The sequence below is a fragment of the Acomys minous genome (genome assembly GCF_964271855.1).
Source record: "Acomys minous genome assembly, chromosome: 2".
In the NCBI taxonomy this organism is placed as follows: Eukaryota; Metazoa; Chordata; class Mammalia; order Rodentia; family Muridae; genus Acomys; species Acomys minous.
In genome coordinates this window covers 93,961,217-93,981,832 of record NC_140484.1, presented here as the reverse complement: position 1 = coordinate 93,981,832, position 20,616 = coordinate 93,961,217, and positions in this window count along the sequence as shown.

The window sequence follows — 20,616 nt, the reverse complement described above, 5'->3', positions numbered from 1 at the left end:
TTAAATTCCATTACTATGGCAATCCATCTGTAAAACTTTTGTAGGTGTACTTGACAAAAATTAGCCTTAGAGACTCAATCATGGTAACTTAAAAACCTTCTTTTTTGAGAAAGCACCAGACTGATTTCCAAAGTGGTTGTACTAGTTTGCACTCCCACCAGCAATGGAGGAGTGTTCCCCTTTCCCTACATCCTTGCCAGCATGTGCTGTCACTTGTGGTTTTGGTCTTAGCCATTCTGACAGGTGTAAGATGGAATCTCAGAGCTGTTTTGTTATACCTCAAGACCCAGCCGTATCATTACTGGGCATATACCCAAAAGATGCTCCACCATACAACAAGGACATTTGCTCAACTATGTTCATAGCAGCCTTATTCATAATGGCCAGAATCTGGAAACAACTTAGATGTCTTTCAGTTGAAGAACAGCTAAAGAAACTATGCTACATTTACACAATGGAATACTACTCAGCTATTAAAAACAAGGAAATCTTGAAATTTGCAGGCAAGCAGATGGAACTAGAAAAGATCATCCTGAGTGAGGTAACCCAGACTCAGAAAGGCATGCACGGTATATACTCAATCATAAGTGGATATTAGCCATATAATACAGGATAACCACACTACAATCCAGAGACTGATGCACCAACCAAGGACCATGTATGACGTGGACCTATACCCTCTACTCAGATGCAGTACATAGGCAGCAAGTCTCCTTGTGGGTCCCATAATATAAGGAGTAGAGACTACTCCTGGCAGGGACTCTGGACCCCCACACTGATCACTTCCTCCTTGCAGGGCTGCCTTGCCAAGTCACAGAGGAAGAGAACACAAATAGTGTAGATGAGACTTGATAGGGCAGATGTGAGGGGAGGAGTGCTCCCCTCTCTGAGGGCTAGAGGAGGGAGGGAGAGGTGATGAAGAAGGAAGTGTGGGATTGGGAGGTTATGAGGGAGGAGGCTACAATCAATATATAAAGTGAACAAATAAAAAAATAAAAAAAAAGAAAACCGTAGTCTAACAATTATCTACATCTAAATCTTCGCCATTCAAAAATAAGATTGTAACATTTCTTTCTTAATAGCAAATCTTATGATGTGCGATTGTGAAATTGTAAATCTAACTCAGCTCCAATAATTTTATAAGCTTTCGAAAATCATTTTAACTAGTGCACACTAATGGGGAAAACATTCGGCATATTTTGATATTTTCGTACATTACTTTAATTGTTGAGAAAAACAAATTTTCTTCAAGTTGAGATCTTGAAGACAATACAATTTTCACTTATGTTTTGCAAACATATTTGCTGGAGTCTTGCAGAGATTGGATTAGAATAAAGCCAGAAGAGAAGAAAATAATGTGAAAATCAATAATTAAAAATATAATTCCCATCAAAGATCCAATACAATTCTTTACAGATTTTGAAAGAACAATATTCAAATTCATATGGAAAAACAAACAACAACAGCAACAATAAAACCCAGGATAGTTTAAACAATCTTGAACAATAAAATAACTTCTGGAGATGTCACCATGCCTGGTTTCAAGCTGTACTATAGAGAAATAGTAATAAAATCCCGGCATGATACTGCCATAAAAACAGACAGCTTGATCAATGGAATCACATCAAAGAACCAGAAGTAAATTCACACACCCATGAACACTTATTTTTGATTAAGAAGCCAAAACTATACAACGGAGAAAAGAAAGTATCTTCAATAAATGGTGCTGGTCTAACTGGATTTCTGCATCTAGAAGAATGCAAATAGATCCATATTCAACACCTTGAACAAAACTCAAGTCCAAGTAGATCAAAGACTTCAAAATAAAACCAGATACACCGTATCTGACAGAAGAGAAAGTGGGAGATAGCCTTGAACCCGTTGGCACAGGAGACAACTTCCTGAGCAGAACACCAACAGCTCAGGCTCTAAGATCAACAATTAACAAATGGGACATCATGAATGGAAAAGCTTCTGTAAGGCAAAGGACACCATCAAAAAGACAAAATAGCAGCCTACAGAATAGGAAAAGATCTTCACCAACCTTACATCTGATAGAGGGTTGCCATCCAAAATACATAAAGAACTCAAGAAATTAAACACCAATAAACCAAATAACCCAATTAAAAATAGGGTACAGATCTAGAGAGAGAATTCTCAACTAAAGACTCTTTAATGGCTAAGAAGCACTTAAAGAAAGTGGTACAGCTCATGCTGGCTAGGATATGGAAAAAGGGGAACACTTTTCTATTGCTGGTGGGAGTGCAAACTTGTACAACTACTTTGGAAATCAATTCTGTGGTTTCTAAGAAAATTGGGTATAGACTTACCTCAAGACCCAACAATATCTTTCCTGTACATATTCCCAAAAGAAGTACCATAATGCCACGATGACATTTGCTACTACATTCATAGCAGCTTTACTTGTAATACCTAGAAACTGGAAACAACTCAGATGTCTCTCAACTGAATAATGGATAAAGAAAATGGTGCATTTACACAATGGAATACTACTCAGCTATTAAAAACAAAGCCATCATGCAGTATGCAGGCAAATGGATGGAACTAGAAAAAGATCATCCTGAATGAATTAACCCAGACCTAGAAAGACAAACATGATCTGTACTCACTTATAAATGGATATTAGTCATAAAGTACAGGATAACTATGCTACAAACCACAGACCCAAATATGCTAAGTAGCAAGGAGGGCTCAAGTTGGGCATGCTTGAATCCTACTGAGAAGGGGAAATAGATTAGACAAAGGGGGTAGATGGAAGAAGGGGACTAGGTGGGAAAGGAGGTGGGGATGGGAACAGGAGTGATGAAATGGGGGAGAGGACAGAAGGAGAAAGTGCTAGGAGAAACAACTGGATTGAGAGGTGGGCATCTCTGGGATAAGATACAAATCTAAGACACTGGAAACTCCCAGGAACATATAAGGGTGACCCTAGCTAAGACTCTGAGTATTGAGGCATATGGAACCTGAACCAATCATCTCCTGTAACAAGGCAAGACTTCCAATGGAGGTATTAAGAGACTGACCCAGTCACAATTAGACCCACAATTTTTTCCTGCCTACAAATGTGCAGGAGTAAAAGATGGAGAAGTGGAGGGAAGGGCCAACCAATGACTGACCCAGCTTGAGACCCACGCCATGAAAGGAAGCCAACTCCGGACACTATTAACGATATTCTGCTATACTTGCTGAAGGAGCCTAACATAAATACCATCAGAGAGGCTTCACCCAGAAACAGATAGAAACTGATTCAGAGACCCACAGCCACACATTAAGGGGGTCTGTGGAATCCTGTGGAAGAGGAGGAGTGAGGATTGAAGCAGCCAGAAGAGCCAAGGACATACCACAAGAAAACCTACAGAATCAACTAACCTGGGCCCATATTGGCTCATACGGACTGAGCCGCCAATCAGAGACAAACCTGGGTACTTTGCATATATGTAACAATTGTGTAGCTCAGTCTTCATGTGGGACTCCTAAGCAGGAGTAGGGGCTATCGCTGACTAGATTGCCTGCCCATCGATCCCTTTCCCATAATTGGGCTGCCTTGTCCAGCTTCAATAGAAAATGCGCTTAGTTCTATTGCTACTTGATATGCCAAGGCTGATTGATATCCGTAGGAGGTCTCCCTTTTTCTAAAGAGAAGTGGAGGATGGGTTGATGGGAAGGACTGGGAGGAGAGGAGAAAGAGAAGCTGTGATGGGGGATGTGAAGTAAGTAAACAATAAAAAAAAATCAAACACTGAAAAACTATTATCATAGCAGAGACCTGTGGATCTCTGTGAATCTTAGCTCAGCTTGGTCTACATAATGAGTCAACTAGTGTTACATGGTAAGACACTGTCTAAAAAGATAATGTGTGTACGATATTCTATATCTAAAATTCTCCATAGCCAGTGGAGACTCTCAGAACATAACCTTCCTATTTTCCCCACATTTTTGTATTAGCCAAATTTCAATTTGAATTAAAAGGTAAACAAAAGTAAATTCTGACATAAATACTAATTGCTATCATCAGAAAACCAAAAATGAGCAAGACAGACACAAAACTTCTATTTTCTAATTCAGTGTAGATTTTATGCTGAATCAAATGGAATTCCAGCCAGCGTTGTATTTCCTCCATGTGAATGTTACAACAGTGTAAAGCTGACGATGTGTTAGTGTATTTCGCACTCTTAGCGTTCCCACCCTAAAGCAGGTGGAATAATGGAATAATGAGCCAGTCTTGATCCTGAGCATTTTCCATCTATCTAGGCAGCTTAGTAAATCCCCATGGTTGTCTCTGTTAACCTACCACTCTTTTTTGTTAACAACAAAACAATAAAATATAATAATATAAAACAAAAATCATCACATCACAGGTGGACAAGGCAAGCCAACAGAAGGAAAAGAACAACCAGAGAAGACACGAGTCAGGGACCCATTTGCTCATATGCTCAGGAGTCCTACAACAATATTAAACTGAAAACTGTGAAATATATACTGAGGACCGGGCGCAGGTGCAGACTTGTGTAGGCTCTGTGCTCGCCGCTCCAGTCTCTGTGCATTCTTGAGCCTTGCAAAGCTGATTCAGAAGGCCGTGTTCTCCTGCTGTCCTCCTTTCTCTCTGGCTCCTACACTTTGTCTCTTCTTCCTTGGGGCTTCCTGAGTTCAAGAGCCTTCCACAATGGAAGTGCATGGGTGGTGGGGGCAGCGGAGGCGGGTCTTCCTTTTTCACATACAACTGATTAACATAACATTATGTGGAGAGCAGGGACTGACTCGGACATGAACTCTGGTGCTCCATATTTGACCACCTCCCCTTGGTTGGGAGGCCTGATGGCACTCAAAGAAAGAATAAGCAGGATACCAGGATGAGACTTGATAGCCTATGACCATATAGTGGGGGAGGAGGTCCCCCTCAGTCATGGGCCTAGGGGAGGGGAGTAGGGTGAAAACGGGAGGTAGGAATGGGAGGATACAAGTAATGGGTTAACAACTGAGTTGTAATCTGGATAAGTTAATAAAATTAAAATAAAAAGCATAACACTTAAAGATACAAGGTTATATAAAGTTTAGTAAAGAAATCAGGAAGTTTTTTGGATATGCATTATTCTTTTACTGTAATAAATTTGAGTTTATAATTTAATGTTCGCTAACAGCAATATCGAGTAGTTGTAATACCTATTCATATGTCCTTTGACAAGTGAGCATCTTTGACTATTACTTTTCTTTATAAAATTTGTTTGTTTGAGGCAGGACCTTAAATGTATCCCAGGATAGCCTTGAATTCACACATTCTTCCTGATTTGTCTCTGGTGACAGACACATTCCACCATATCTGGTTCTATGTTACCACTTTTTTGAGCCATTTTAAGTACTTTGCTGTGTTATTTCAAGTATCTCATGTGACAATTTGCTTATAATTTAAAGGGAAATTATAATTTTGATCAAAAAGGAAAGTTCATTTGGTACCATTAGCCTGATAATATTCCTGAACCACACTTGGGCATCAGTCTCTTTTATATAAAATGGGACTGAAGAAAGAATCCTCGCTGGAGAATTAAATTTGGAACTCAGTGAAGTTCGTGACACTCTAAATGCAGTTCTTTTTTTTTTTTTTTTTTTTTTTTTTTTTTTTTGGTTTTTCGAGACAGGGTCTCTCTGTGTAGCCTTGGCCATCCTGGACTCACTTTGTAGACCAGGCTGGCCTCGAACTCACAGCGATCCGCCTACCTCTGCCTCCCGAGTGCTGGGATCAAAGGCGTGTGCCACCACGCCCGGCTAAATGCAGTTCTTAGACACGAACATCAGTCCTGTCCTTCATCGTCATGAGCACAACTACCAATTTTGTTCTGGCACTTATGGGCCTTATCCACTGCAGTGTTTTCTGTCTTTATTTTACCCACCAAATAGGTGTGGATTAAAAACCAGCTGATTATTTAACTTGTGAGAATTAATGTTCACTCAATTCATCTGCAGGAAGGCTGAGACATGGTGTTTCTTAGAAGACCCTGAATTTGCAAGTGTGAGTCTCTACGTGGCTTCTGATTTTTGCCTCGCTGGTAACAAACATGTGGTCCTTCCGAAGTGTTTTCTCTCAAGGACTATTCATGGCTCAGTCAGTTGCCTGTAATTATGTCCACGATAGGCTTTATCAGTGATTTAAAACATCTTTGTGACATAAAACAGACTGATTCAGGGGGTTAAGAAGTAATCATATGCTATTATAAATCGATAACGTGACTCTTAGGAGCAGCATGTGTGTGAAGATTATAGTAAAGATTATTCTGACTCAGAATGCAGAGTTCTTCAAACGCTCACCTGCTTTTCAATACAGTGCCAGTCACATGATTATGATATTGAAAAGGGAACCTTCAGTGATGGTCTTCATCTCCAAATTCCAATTAAAACTGGATAATGATATGAATCTGTCATTTCCTGAACTCTAATTTCAAATACAAGTGGTTATAAAATATTATTCCTAAGAATAGGGCTATAAATCTCTAATGTGTTGGTTAAATATAGATTTTTAAATAGAGCTAAGCCTTAAATCATTGAATAGCTTTTCATTAAATCACACCTAAATTGACATTTACAGTTTTAATTTGTAGATAATCAGGTCTCCTGCTTTTTAAAACTTCACAGTCAGCAGATCTCTCGCTCTCTCTGAGCCTTCAGTTCACTTCTTCAGTGAAATTATGTCTAAGACACTGTGTTCCTAAACTGAATTTTGCTGCATTTGAAGTACATCAAACAATGAATCTTTCTATGAAGACAAGTAAGAAATGTTCAGTTTAATCACAAGAAACAATCATTTTTTTTGCAGTTCAAAGGCTGCCTGCTGCAAGGTTCGTGAACATAAGATAATAAATTTCTGTTTATACTTTTTAATTTCAGAAGGCATCTTGGCAGTATATTATACACACTGTTACATAATAAAGATATACAAAATAAAGGCAAACTAAATAAAAACATGCCCAAGCCAAATTTACATATGTTCACAGATATTTCTGTTAAGAAAGCACATGGCAATACTTGACATTTTTAAGAGCAAAGAGATATAAAAGGCCCAGAAGAAAGTTTTACATATGAACTTTTTTGAATGCATGTGTAAATACACTTAAAGAAGTTGTGAGCCTAGTAAGGACAAAGTTGAACCTCTGTATATGGGAGAACATTGGTAGATCCGAAAATTCTAAGGTATACTGGTGATCTTTAGTATGAAGTCACTACAGAGACAGCTGAAGATTTATGTCTCAGTGTGTCACAGAAAGTAATGAAATTGCAAACTGTTTGCATGGGGCAGAAAATTCATCTATTTTTACTGGAATGTTTTGGCATATTAGATTACTTTTGCTGTTATTCACCATCCTTTCCCTTCTTAGGATGACATTTCCTCGGTTGGCTAGCTATGAATCATCCTGCAGACAGCACAGTGTTTGCTTAGATGAGGTTAACAGTCTTAATTAGTGTGTATAAGATTTAGCTTGTCATTTGCCAGTTAGCTACACCAATGAGACTTTCACTCTTCCCCACTAGCTATAAGACCTGAACATAGAATAGATACACTGAGAAGAGTTTTTTTAAAAAGGCCTACAGCTAAAATAACAATTAACCAGCACAGACCACACATATCAGCGCACACCTCAGGGGGGCAGAACTGGGTGATTTAGAGTACTGATTGAGTTCATTTGACTCTTTTTTAATATTATACCAAAGATGTATAAATGAATAACAAGGGATAATGTGTCTCTAGCAAGAGGTAATGCAACTCTAACAATATTACATGCACTGGGTGGAATACAGGGCAAAATAATTTGAGACCAGATGGTGGAGAGTGAGGAGGTTCTTAAGCTAATGTTCCTCCTCTAAATGACCACTTAATGAAGAGGGAGGCAGTGTAAAGTTACTTAAAAACTTGTTTAAAAAAAAACCCTGCAGGTTTATTTAAGAGCAAAAATGTAGCGTATACACGAATAATTATATTTACGTGAAAAGCTGGGGTTTAGATATTTAAGGAAACAAGGCAATAACAAATGGAGCCTAATGTAAGAGAGTAGGACAAACTTAAGTGGGTTGGCCATGCACAGCTGGTATAACCATAATGATGTAAACCATTTAAACATAACAAGTAGAGCATACACCAGGGGCTTAGAACACCATTAAGCAGACTGTTTTTTTTTTTTTTCCGCAGGTTGGTAAAAAACTAAAGGCCATAGGGGACTCACCTATATAGGAACACAGTTGGATGTCTGGCAGGAATGTGAACATTGGTTTCATCGACCTACCCAATGTCATCTCTGACTACGCATTATCCATGTAATAGCCCATCTGATGCAAGGATCCCAAATACACTTCAGTTGGCTGTGGGTTAGCAATGCACATTACACCAGGCCCATATGTCTATGGACCATGAGAGTTGGCACACACAACACTGCTTATAGACACTGCAGGTGGTTCAGAGACGGACATGTTACCCTTGCCTACAACCCTGCCTAACTGACTAGAGAAGACTTCCCTTGTAGAAGAAATCTCCTAGAGACAAAAAGATGCCTAATTTTGTAAAAGAATCACAGGAAAACGCCGAGAGAACCTATTAAGGTTTCAGTAATTGCCCTGGAATCATGGGACGTTCCCAAACTGATCAGCATAAAATTCAAGGTGACTCTTTTAAAGTTCAGAGAAGGAAAAGAGAACACAAATAGTAAACAAACCATTTTCATGAAAATATCACACAAGCTAGATGTGTTCTTTAAAACAAATAAAAACAAAATGAAGTTTTATACAATGTGCTTTAATTATATTCATACTCCTCTCTTTCTGGTTGAACTTCCTTCCCTACACACACATAACTTTGTACACCACCCCCACTTTTGTAACCATTAAGGACCAATTTGTGTTGTCCAAATATTCTTTCATTTGTGCTTTCCCACTAGTGAATAGTTGACCTGCAGTAGGCATATTTGTAGGTGAAACAATCTCTCCACCATCCATCAGCTATTAATTGTTAATACTACAAGGCTTGGGCTGGGACCGCTACGATTTTGTCTGGTTTAGAACTGCACAGGTCATATAAATACTGTAGCAACTACAGTGAGTGTGTGTGTGCATGCAACTGTCCTGTGGTGTCCAGAAGATCATATTTCCCTGACTCATCCACTGCCTCTGGTTCTTACAGTCTTAAAGCCTCTTCTTCTGTAATTATTCCTGATACTTGGAAGAAAGGAAAAAGTCACAGAGGTTACATTTAGAGCTGAGCATTCTGCAGTCTCTTATGCTGTGGAACTTGCAATTGTTTTTTTAACATCAAGACTGAATTTGGGGATAAACGTCGACTACATCGAGAGATCCATCTGAGTTAGGTCTACACAGGGAGAGCCTGTGCCAAAACATACAAAATTAAAGCAGAAATAAAATACAGAGACCATAAAAAAAATACCAGAAAATTTGCTAAGGCTGAGTTAATTTACTTAAAACCAGAAAAGATGTCAAAATTATTAAATTGAAAATTTGTGTAAAGAAAATGGAGAGGAAGAATAAAATATTACAAAAGATAATAAAACCTGTTACAAAAAGATGCCACAACTATAAAATGACACATGCTGGCCACTAGATTCTTTCATAACTCTACAAAGCGATAATTGTATCAAGAATGACTATCTACAGAGAATAATGAACAAATGCACTGAAGAACTGCTGGGAATTGAACTCTTGTGGTTGTGTGACTGGGCAGCAAACACTCTTTTTAAGAAAATACGTTGTATTTCTTTTTTTGAGAATTTTATACTTGTATATAACATGTTTTGATCAACTCTACTGTGATGTCTCTCCCTCCAAACTCCTCCACATCTCCCCTCCCACATCTCACACTCAATTTCATGTACTTTCTCAAGCCCATTAAGTGGAATACAGGTAACCTACCTGGGGAAGCTTCAGTAAATAAAACTTACCATCCTCCCTATTAGCAGTCAAAGACAAATGTTTTTTTTTTTAATTTAATTTTATTAATTTATTCATATTACGTCTCAATGGTTATCCCTTCCCTTGTATCCTCCCATTCCTCCTTTCCTCCCATTTTCCCTTTATTCCCATCCCCTATGACTGTGACTGAGGGGGACTTCCTCCCCCTGTATATACTCATAGGGTATCAAGTCTCTTCTTGGTAGCCTGCTATCCTTCCTCTGAGTGCCCCCAGGTCTCCCCATTCAGGGGACGTTTGGAAATCTGTCTGGTGCTATCTCAGAAAACTGGGAATAGGGCTTCTGCAAGACCTAGCTATTCCACTCCTTGGAATATACCCAGAAGATGCTCCAGTACACAACAAGAAAATTTGCTCAACCATGTTCATAGCTGCCTTATTCATAATAGCCAGAACATGGAAACAGCCTAAGTGTCCCTCAGTAGAAGAATGGATAAAGAAACTATGGTACATTTACACTATGGAATGCTACTCAGCTATTAAAAACAAGGAATTCCCAAAATTTGTGGACAAATGGCTTGAACTAAAAATGATTGTAATGAGTGAGTTAGCCCAGAAGCAGAAAGAGGCAAATGGTATATACTCACTTATATCTGCATACTAGCCCAAGGGGCATGTCCCATGAAAGACAAATGTTTTAAAGAATGGTTTCACAGATAATTCTGGAAGCACTATAAGAAATATTAACACCAATATTTGTGGCACTTCCAAACAATAGAAAAAGAAACAGTGAAAATATTCTGGGGGCCAGGATCATCCTGATATGAAACCACAAAAAGAGCATCCTCCCAAGCACCAGCCATGCAAGCCAGGTCCTCTGATGAGCAGCTTAGCTTCTGCAGTTTAATGATTTTCAGTTGTAGGAGAGAGAACGCAGTTTCACCAAATACAATTTGCTGATCTGATCAGTCATATAATTGTGGAAGGCAAGAGTGGAAATGGTTTGTTCAAGATTAATTATTTTTGAGGGTTGTCCTGTTGGAGTACTGTAAACTAAAAATATATTTCAGGATTACCACTTACTTATTTGTGCTTTGCCTCAATGGCTGTAAGAACTGTTCCCTAAAGGTCTCAAAATAAATTCTTGAATAAAAACCTACAGTATAACCATAAAAAAAAATAGATTCTAAATCTTGTTCACAAAAGCCAAGTTGGATTCTTCATTCCCATTATGTCAGTAAGCAGTCCTCCCAGGAAAGATGCAAGTTTCACTAATAATGAAACTCATTTTACTAAAGAGATCTTATGCCCTAATTCATGCATTCATCAGGTATAAACATAGAAAATTCTAGATACCAATATACAGTGGATTTATGGATTACTTTGTATGCTAATCAGAGAAAGGAGGATTTGACTAACACATAACACTTAGAATAAATGATTGTTCCATCTATGATGACCTTACTAGAAGACTGAAAATCTTCAGGTAACTCAGCCTCACAAAACTCAAGAAAGTCCCTCATTCAGGCAGATCTTAGCACAAAAGAAGGAAAAAAATGAATAGGTAAAGAGGATTATAACATGTTGTCCTGTGACTGGGACTAACTGTGGTGTCTATGAGCTTGCAAGAGGATGTTGTTTCTAACTTGATGTTTTCTCAGAGCAATGGCTTTAACCAAACTGTACTAATAGATGCCTTTGCCCTTTCTAAACCAAGTAAAGCCTGAAAAATACCAGAGGACAGCTAGATGAGACAGTAGTCTGGAAAGAACATTCCTTAGCAATGCAGTATCTCAATGGATAAGTTGGCAAGAGAAACAAAGAAAATAGAAAGTGTCTTAATATCTTAAAGCATGGCTCTATTTCAAAACAGTTTATGCCATCCTCAGGCTGTTGATACAAAAACATTACTAAAAATAGGTAAATTATATTAGGCTTATTTCTGTTGGCAAAAGCAAATGTGTACTGGAAAGTCTCTTAGGACAGGAGAAAAGCTCTCCTTCTAGGCCTGTTTGCTACTAGATCATCCTATATGCTGTTTTCATTATTTGATTAAAATGAACATTCTCAACGTAGAGGGTTTGACAAGCTATTGAAGAAAAGACAGAGTAGATAAAATGCCCAAAAATATGATTTTTTTGCTACCATAATTAGAAGAAGAAAAGTTATCTGTTTATGCTATAAAGTACTTAACATCATCTTTAAAAATTTTTTTTATTAATTTATTCTTGTTACATCTCAATGGTTATCCTATCCCTTGTATCCTCCCATTCTTCCCTCCTTCCCACTTTCCCCTTATTCCCCTCGCCTATAACTGTTCCTGAGGGGGATTTCCTCCCCCTGTATATGCTCATAGGGTATCAAGTCTCTTCTTCGTAACCTGCTATCCTTCCTCTGAGTGCTGCCAAGTCTTCCCCTCCAGGGAACACGGTCAAATATGAGGCACCAGAGTACATGAGAAAGTCATACCCCACTCTCCACTCAACTGTGGAGAATGTTCTGCCCATTGGCTAGATCTGGGTAGGGATTTAAAGTTTACCACCTGTATTGTCCTTGGCTGGTGCCTTAGTTTGAGTGGGACCCCTGGGCCCAAATCTGCCTATCATAATGTTCTACTTGTAGGTTTCTAGGACCCTCTAGATCCTTCTACTTTGCTATTCTCCCATGCTTCTCTCATCTAGAGTCCCAATAGGATGTCCTCTCCTCTGTCCCAGTTTCCTGGTAAGTGAAGGCTTTCATGGGACATGCCCCTTGGGCTAATATGCAGATATAAGTGAGTATATACCATTTGAGTCTTTCTGTTTCTGGGTTAATTCACTCATTATGATCATTTCTAGCTCAATCCATCTATCCACAAATTTCGGGAATTCCATGTTTTTAATAGCTGAGTAGTATTCCATAGTGTATATGTACCATAGTTTCTTTATCCATTCTTCTACTGATGGACACTTAGGCTGTTTCCATGTTCTGGCTATTATGAATAAGGCTGCTATGAACATGGTTGAGCAAATTTTCTTGTGTACTGGAGCATCTTCTGGGTATATTCCAAGAACGGAATAGCTGGGTCTTGAGGAAGCCCTATTCCCATTTTTCTGAGATGGCACCATATAGATTTCCAAAGTGGCTGTACTAGTTTGCATTCCCACCAGCAATGAAGGAGTGTTCCTCTCTCCCCACATCCTCGCCAGTATGTGATGGTAGCTTGAATTTTTGATCTTAGCTATTCTGAGATGGCTAAGATTAACATCATCTTTAAAATTTTGAAAAGTCAATGAAACTTTCTAAAACTTTGCATGATAAATTTTATTTTTATTTTTAGAAAGCTATGATTGCACCTGATGTCTTTTTATACCAGGAAACAGTTTTGAATGATGTTGAAAACATACCCTTCCTTATTACTATTATTATTATTTTAAATGAGTAGATGTTAAAAGTAGAAAAAGTCCCTACAGTAGTGCACACTGATAATTCTATTTTTATGCATACATCATGCACAGATTATTTATATTAGATGGGTGTTACATGTGGTAGAATTAAAGTTGCCTATAAGAATTTCTATAATGGTTTATAATCTTTTTTCTTGCTTTGGAAATTAAAATGTAGTTGCAGCATATCTCCCCTCTGTATTCTTCCTCCAATCCTTTTACCTTACACATATTTCTCACAAATTTTCAGCCTCTATTTCCTTAGTTGTGACAACACACACACACACACACACACACACACACACACACAAAACCAGCTTGTTATATATAATGTATGCATATGATATCAAAGCTATCCACTTAGTATTAGATACCCAATTTGAGAGCTTTTCTCTAGGGAAGATTATTCTCCCTGAATTCCTTAGTTGCCTGAAGTTCTTCCTGTAGATTTGAGGCCCCATGAGATTTCCCACTTCCATGTTATCAGGTCTATTGTATTGCTCTTGTTTTCAGGTCTTGTTTAGAAAACCATGGTGATGAGACTTTGCAGATATAGATCTCTGACATGTCTAGGAGACACATCTCACTTTAAACTCTCTGTTCTTCTGGCTCTTATCATCTTTCTGTCTTCTCTTCTACTATTAATTGTCAGCCTCAGGTGGAGGAGTTGTGTTGTATATGTATCAGCTGTGGCTAGGAACCACAGGGCCTGTACTTTGAGAGAGTTTATTTATGCAGTTTAATGATCTGTATCTGTTACAAGAGGATATTTCTTTGATGAGAGATGATGCAAATACTAATCATGGGCATAGCATACATATTTAGAAGCATCTGGGAATTATGGTGGTATAATAAAGTGGTACTCATAGATTCTTCTCCGAGGCCCAGGACTTCACTATCCCTCATAAGGTTTCAACATCAGGCATGATTTCCCTTGTGTTGCTTGGGCTTTGAAGTGAACTAGGGATCTGTTGGTTTTTCCGCAATATGAATGCCACTATTGCACTCTCAGGGCATATCATGATATGCTATGGGGTATTCTTTCGTTCATGGACATCATAGCCGGGCGTGATAACCAGCTGCTTCTCTTCTTGGGAAGATGGCTTAGCATCTACGGGTACCATGAAAGCTGGTTCTCAGGAAAAAGACTTTCTTGTCGGATCTAGTGCAGGTCTTCTTGGTCCTGTGTCCAAAGTGCTTGTTGTCATCAGCAATAAGAACTTCAATCTCTGGGAGGAAATAGTTAAAACATGATAAAATGAGTTTGGAGTAAGAGATGACTCATTCTTTCATCAGTATGGAAGTTTTCTTTTCCTTAGATTTTCTGGGGAGAGGAGTTTTATTTTCCCTTTCTATTAGTTCTTTGAGAATACTGCATGATGTGTTTTGATGATATTTATCCTCTCTCCTAACTCCCCCTGCAGCCACATTTCACTACCCACCCAATTATTAGTTTTCTTCTTATTTCATTTAAAAAAAATCTACCAAATCTAAGTTGTACTTTTCATATAGTCTTTGATATGTGGTTTTCCTCTGAACTATAATACACGTACAAGGGCAACAATTCTTTTTTCTCAAATAAAATATTCATTTATTTTATAGAGTAAAACATTATCATTATAATTATGAAATTCAATATAAACATACATTCTATGTATTATTGTATTATTATAGGGCTACTAAGAGTTATATTCACAAACAATTTAATAATTGAGGAAATGCTTATAATGTCAAATTAATGCAAAATAATAAAAGGCCCAACAAGGAAAAAACATGTGTGGGTATAGAAAAACTTGGAAGAAGATATGTTAAAGGTAAAAGGAGGTAAAAGGTTTACCTGACATTACACTCATGCTCCTGACACTTTCTGGAAATAGCTAATGTTCCAATTCTGAAATCTGAGCCACCAACATAATCCAAAGGGTAATTAACATTTCCCCTAATTTTTAGCAGGCTCTTTATGACTTGTGAAGCTGTGTTGCTCTTATGTCTTTGTATTGTACGTTTTGAAGAACTCCCTTCACCAGGATGTTATTATCCCCAAGAACACAATGCTTTTCAAAAAAGAAGAAAAAAAAATGGGAAAAGCCTTGAAAAAATGATTAAAAAGTGGTCTGTGGTCTGTCAATTACTCACTAGATGAGGCATACATAGAATAAAGAAGATCTTCCTTCACAGGGTGGTTAAAAACTCAAAGTCTTAGGAAGTCATTTTCCCCTTTATTAAAGATTGATCACTTTTTCATACCAATATGCCCTGAATACAATTTCCCCTCCCTTTACTCCTCCCAGTTCCTCCCCACCTTTCCTTCTGTCTAGATCAACTCCATTTCTGTCTCTCACTAGAAAAGAACATGCTTCTAAGAGCTAACAACAAAACATAACAAAATAAAATATAATAAGATAAAACAAAAGCTATCACATCGAAGTTGGATAAGGCAAACTGACAGAAGGAGAGAACCCAAGAGAAGGCACAACAACCAGAGACCCACTTGTTGATGCATTCAGGACCCCCATAAAAATACTAAACTGAAAGCTGTAATACATATGCAGAAGACCTGGTGCAGACCCGTGTAGGAAGGGGCACAGTCTTAACATAAAACCGACTTTCCTTCTCTTGGAACATATCAGTTGCTAACTGCTACCTCAAAAGGGATGCAGTTGCATGCCTGCCTCCACTGTCCATGCTGGGATCTTGCCAGTATTATTGAGGTTGCACTGGTTTTGTCCACATTCCAACCACTGTGTGTTCATATGTACACCTACCTTGCTATGCCTAGAAAACTCCCTTTCCTTGTAATAATCCACTACCCATGGTTTCCACAATGATTCCAGAACCCTGGGAGGTTTTAATATAGATGTCCCATATAGACCTTAGCATGCCACAGTCTCTTCCTCTACATACCTTTGTCTTGTGTGATTATAGTATAATTATAATCTTGATTTATAAGTTTGTTCAAATTCTGTTTTTACTTTTTAAGACTCAGTAAGACTGAATAGCATTTATTTTGGCTTTTACACATTTTTTCATTTCTTCACTATGCATAAAGTTATAAATTACAGGTATGAATTTCTTATAGGTGAGCATATACTTATACAAGCTTACATATACAAGAAAAGTGGTATAAACCGGTATATGTCACATATTGAATGATTATTAATATTTAATATTGATAATAATTTTAATAAATCAGTGGTTACTCCTTAACCAGCTTTATACCCAAATAACCACAAAGAAAGACTAAGATCTATTTACTTAACCTAGAACAGAATGCTGTGCAATAATTACTCCATCGTAAACCTCCATGCTTGTATAGTTTCTTCCCATTAAGATTTCCAACATTATACTTGCTTTTTACTCATATCCTAGGTTTGGCTCATTACTCCTAGTCTTTCCCTGTCCTCTGCACATGCATCCTTCCTGTCCTTTCTGTTCTTTCTCCTCCTTTCACTGGACGTAGATGTCCCGCCCTATTCTCTGTTATTGCTCAGCATTGGCTAGTTAATTTTTATTGGCAATACAAAGAAGAAATAGTGACATGTTTACACAAACTGGAGAAAGAAGATACTTAGAATAAATATCACAATGCAATGTCTAGATTGAAAGCAGATGGTGAGGTATAGAAATCAGCATTTGAATAAACAAGGGTAAACTGTGACTTTCTCATGTACTCTGGTGTCTCACCTTTGACCATGTCCCCTGGAGGGGGAGACCTGGTGGCACTCAGAGGAAAGACAGCAGGTTACCAAGAAGAGACTTGATACCCTATGAGCATATACAGGGGGAGGGAATCCCCCTCAGGAACAGTCATAGGGGAGGGGAATAAGGGGAAAATGGGAGGGAGGGAAGAATGGGAGGATACAAGGGATGGGATAACCATTGAGATGTAACAAGAATAAATTAATTAAAAAAACTGTACACAGCTCACCACAGCATTATGCTAACAGTCACATATCATCATCTATTCTTATTTATTTCTTTTCTGGTAGTGAAAACTCAAGCACTTAAAAGTATTTAGAAGTTGAGTATACTGTTTATCGTGCTATAAAATTACTTAGCTATGGAATGTGTTCACGAAATCAACACTAAATACTCAAATCCTTAGATTTTACAAGTAAGTGGAATCAATAAAAGAAATGAACCTTTTAGTATAATTACTCATTTGCATATTTGCAAAAGATATAAAATGAATTTAGTTACATTATTCAGCACAGACTTGGGAAGTAATTTAGCTTCTATGAGAGAAATAGCCCATATTTAAGAAGTAAAATAATGAGTCTCTATGCAATCTAAGCATTGAGGCTTGATGAGAAATGGGTGGGGTACTGAGGGAGAAAATCATCACTTTCCATGAGAGAACAAACCTTAGTAAGACACGAAGACATGGCCATTTAGTTATTGATTGACTTATTTGATCATTCAGTTTTAAGAAATTATTTATGATGCTCAATGCAAAAGAAAGGATTGACGATGTGTAAGTGGAGATGGGATGTACTTTGTTGGTAAAGCGATTAAAGCGCTGGGGTTGATGTCCAGCATTGAAAAAAGTAAATTACATGGGGGCTGGAGAGAAGGCTCAGAGGTTAAGAGCACTATCTGCTCTTCCGAAGGTCCCGAGTTCAGTTCCCAGCACCCACACGGTGGCTCACAACCACCTGTAATTGAGATCTGGTGCCTTCTTGTGGTGGGCAGGCACATGTGTGGGCAGAATACTGTATAAATAATAAATAAATCTTTAAAAAAAAAGAAAAAAGTAAATTACACAAAGTGTATGCTTTCCTTCACTTTTGAAAGACTCATATATAAAATGTACTGTTATGATTTTTATACTTCCATTTCCCTCTCTGTTATCCCATTCCCTTTCCTTCTGAAGTCCTTCTCGTATTCCCCCAGTGGCTATACCATTAGAGAAAATGACATCCCTTCCTCTAGGAACCTTTTACAGTCCTTGGCTACCCAAGAAGGGAATGTAGCCTTATGGTTTTTTTTTCTTCTCATTGTGGAAAGTAGGAGGGGCCAATCTTGAGCTAAGATCCATAGCTGCTATGAATCGACCTTTATGGAATAAAATTATTATTATTTTTTGGTGCTGTTGTTTACATGTTTTGTTCTTAGGGACAGAGTTTATCTGTATAGCCTTGGCTATCCTGGACTCACTTGTAGGCCAGGCTGGCCTTGAACTCATGGAGATCTGCCTGCTTCTGCCTTCTGAGTGCTGAGATTTCAGGCACGTGCCACGAGGTCCAGCATTGTTATATAGAGAAGATAGATATATACACAAATATGCTCTAGTATAAAAAATCCTGTACAAAGAAACCAGAAATCAGAGTGCAGCACGTGCAGTGTGGTATTTAGGTTATTAGGAAAACATGCAAGCATGGATGAGACAGGCTGGAGATTTGGCTGAATACACTCCCCCCTTTAAAATACTCACTCCCAAGGTAACTGACCATTCTTATGATACCAAGATTCATATATGGAGGCAAGATGCTCATGCATTAATCATCCTTTCAGATGCTACCACAGAATGTGGCTATAGTGGAAGGTAAATTTCAGCACAGGTGCTAGAAGTGAAACAAACCATAGAAGGGGATATTAAACACATTGAAAAGCAGAGTTGCAATCTGAACCGAGAAGAACATTGGAAATTTATAGGAAGACCAGATAACATGGGACTAATTTGTACTGAAATTTATTTTAGCCAGGGTTTCAAAACCACTGAAATGCATGGAACAGAATGGAGAAAGTACAATATTTGTTTATGTAATTAGTGTGAAATGCTTTTTAAAAATATTTTTACAGGTATGATTCAACTTTAAAAAGTGTAATATCTACTTATGATTTGTTCAATTAGAACTATTATTTCAACAAAATTTCTATAGGTATTCTTACCTAGATGTTAGAGATTTTAGGTAAAGAACAAGCTTGTACGGTCTGGAAAGATGAATCAACAGATAAGAATGTTTGCAGCCCAAGGAGAGTCTACTCAAACTATTGCACTAACCAAGGACAATACAAGCAGTAAACACCGAACCCCTACTCTGATCTACCCAATGGACAGGACATTCTCCACAGTTATGTGGAGAGCGGGGACTGACTTTGACGTGAACTCTGGTGCCCCATATTTGACCACTTCCTCTTGGTGAGCAGGCCTGATGGCACTCAAAGAAAGAATAAGCAGGCTACCAAGATGAGACTTGATAGCCTATGACCATATAGTGGGGAAGGAGGTCTCCTCTTGGTTATAGACCTAGGGGAGGAAAATAGGGTGAAAGTGGGAGAGAGAGGAATGGGAGGATACAAGTGATGGGATAACAACTGAGTTGTAATCTGAATAAATTAATAAAATAAAACAACAACAACAAACCAAACCAAACAAACAAACAAAGAACATTTGCAGCTCTTTGAGAGGACCTGAATTCAGTTCTTAGAAACCATGTCAAGTGGCTCACAATCCAGTGCTCTTTTGGTGACTCTTTGGGCACCTCTACTCATGTGCACATTATCTTTCACAAACACACATATATGTTGGATTTTTTAAAAGGTGAGTTTATGGAAATATAAAATGGATTGCTTGGGTAAATTTTAAAGTCTAAGTCAATGAATTTCCTTTTCATAGGAAGCAATTGTCTTTTGTGATGTCACTAGTTACTAACTAAAGTGTTGTTTGTTGTCCAAGTGAATAAAGAGATAGCAAACAGTGGAAGACCCAACTGTAGAAATAAGAACAACTATGCTTAAAGTTTCTTAAAAGTGTGTCTTACAATTATACTTTACTCTCATACACATGCACACATACATTTGGTGTGTGTCTGTGTGCGTGTGTGTGTGTGCGCGTGCATATATAGACAATATATACTTTATTTTTCAATTGTTTGAAAAGGCAAGCCACTTTTTATTTTTATGTAAAATAAACAAAAACGTAGAAATCACCCAAACATTTTCTCATTAATTTTCTGCAACTTGAACAAAATTCAACAATGATCCAATACCTTAACCCTGAGTATTACTAATTTTATCATCACTGTGAGGCAATGCCTGACAGAATCAAATTAGGTGAAGCCTTGTTGGTTGTGGCTTACACATCAGTAAGGGAGAGAGTCTATTGTGGAAGGACGTCATGGCAACAGATGAATAAGGCAGCTATTCCCATGTGCCTCCTATTGGGAAGCAGAGAGATGAACCCTGGTCTCAGCTTTCCCTCCCCATTGTCTCTCTGTATTCTGCTTAGAATCCTAGCAGTGGTAGAGTGCAATGCATATTCCATCCCCA